We start from the raw sequence: 2613 nt of genomic DNA, 5'->3' as shown, positions 1-2613 counted from the left end.
GGTGCCTTGCTGGCATAGTGGGTTAGGCTTTGGGCTGCTAACCGCTGGGTTAGAGTAGGAAACCGCTAGCGACTCACAAGATAAACAGGGATTTCTCCTTTTGCAAACAGTTATGGAACTTGTCAGAAACCCACAGCAGTTCTTTCTTGTCCTATAGGATTGCTCTAAGCAGTATGTTATGGTTGGAATCAACATGACAGTGAGGGCGAGTGCCAAAGCAGGCTGGCACTGTTGTGTAAGCATGGAACTGCTAACGGCAAAGTTAGCAGTTCAAACTTACCAGCTGTTCCACAGGAGACAGTTGAGGCTATCAGTTCTTGGAAAAATCAACAACCTTCAAAACCGTATACAGGGTTGCTATGTGTCGATATCTATTCATTGGCAGTCTGTTTAGAGTTTGGGGTATGTTACCCCAGGAACTCAGGGTGTGTGCGTGTGAGGAGGCCTGTCCTTCCAAAGAAAGTTAAGACATAACAAATTGAATAAAAGTGCAATGGCCTTTGGAACGCACCTTGTTATTAAAATCATTTACGAGGGAAGAAAAGGCTTTCCATTAACCTCATATAATTATTATTTTCAATTGCAGTGTAAAAATTATACTAGGTAACTTATTTTGCCTGAATATAAAATGTCACCAAATTTTCAGTCTAATGTAAACTTTTATAAAGAAATGTTTTCATTTTCTCCTTCAACTGAATTAAGCGTAATTCACGCTTTTAAATACCACACAGTAATTATGATTAAAATATTGAACATTGCTTGTTGAATCTTTTATATATATACAAATTTACAAGGGCTCTCTCTCTCTCTCTCTCTCTCTCTCTCTATATATATATATATATATATATATATATATATATATATATATATATATATATATTCACAGCCACAAGGAGATCAATTCTGTCTTAAACCTAGGGAAGCTTAAAAGGAGATTTTTCTTCAGTTGAGCCTCTAGAGAGAACCTAGTTCTATGAAATCATGATTTGAAGACATTCAGAATCCTAAACACAGTACTTATTTTAGTGACATCATGTTTTTTAAAAATAAATCATCATTATTATGGAATATCACACATACCGGGCAAGGAAAGCAAAACAGTAGACCAGCCACGATATCCCAGTAAGCCTTACCTCCAGAGTGTGGCCCTATCTTTTCCCTCTTCCACCCTCCTTCACAATCTGCCTCTCTTAACAATAGCAGCATATTGTAACTCAATGTTTAATATAATTAAATATTCATGATCTATGATGATATAAATATATGATGAAATAACTACATTGGAGGGGTAGAGTAATTTTAAATAACTATATGAATATTTCACTTTTCAGGAGGGGAAATCAAAGTATCCACTTCTTAAGTGTAGCTGGGAAGAGCAACATGCTTCCAAAGTGTACAGTATATGCATGAGGAAAAGGAGCAACTTTACAGGAGGGAAATCGACAAACACTTCCTCAGCCAGCTTTCCATGGTCAACAACAACAATAAATCATATTGATAGTATAAACCCTTCCTATTGAAAATTTCATGGCCAGACTAATTACAAACCACTAGGTTTCAGGCAAATATCCCAAATCAGAAAACAAAATGTGAGAATATTATTCCTGACATTGCAGAATGCGGAAGAATTCATAGACAATACTACAAACCATTATCCATCACTCATCTGTCAATTTGTTGCAGAATGGTGGCTGGAAGCTATGCCGCTATCATTTTACATGCTGGCAGGGACACGCCGGTCGACAGGCATTAGCGGAACTTCCCACCTGAAACAAGCCAAGCACAAGGACCTGACTCCCTACTGCTGAAGGATTTAGCCAGTGAAACCCTTATAAACAGCAGCAGAGCAGTTTCCGACATAGGGTTGGAAGATGAGCCCCTCAGGTTGGAAGCACTCAAAATCCAGCATAGGTAGGTTTGCCTCCTTAAAGGAGAGTTAACCTCAATGCTGCAATGTTTTTAAACAAAAGAATGAACAACAATAATTTGCATATTCATCACCGAAATAGAACACCTGGGAATACTTTTTAAATCATTCAGTAAGAGAGCATTAACAAACCAAGATACAGACACCGCAAGAGAATAAAACTGGGAAGGGATCAGGTATCAGGCACCAAAGACCAAGAAAATCCTATCATTGTAAATGATGGGGAGTGCAGAGTGGAGATCCAAAGCCCATCTATAGCTAAAGGGACATCCCGTAAAGAAGGGTCTCCTGGAGGAGAAGAGCCAGTCAGCATGCAGTGTAGCAACAAGGAAACATACAACTTTCCTCTACTTCTTAAATGCTTCCTCCCTCCTACTATCATGACCCCAATCCTACCTTACAAATCAGGCTAGACTAGAGGATGTACACTGGTACAGATAGGAACCGGAAGCACAGGGAATCCAGGAGAGATGATCCCTTCAGGACCAGTAGTGAGAGTGGCAATATCAGAGGGTGGAGCAAAGGTGGGGTAGAAAGAGGGAGCCGATTATAAGGATCTACATGTAACCTCCTCCCTGGGGGATGGAAAAGAGAATAGTGGATGAAGGGAGACATTGGACAGTGTGAAACGACAAAATAATAATAATTTATAAATTATCAAGGGTTCATGAGGGAGGGGGAAGCAG

Source organism: Tenrec ecaudatus, chromosome X (assembly GCF_050624435.1).
Source record: "Tenrec ecaudatus isolate mTenEca1 chromosome X, mTenEca1.hap1, whole genome shotgun sequence".
NCBI classification, from domain to species: Eukaryota; Metazoa; Chordata; class Mammalia; order Afrosoricida; family Tenrecidae; genus Tenrec; species Tenrec ecaudatus.
Note: the sequence above shows the minus strand (reverse complement) of the source record.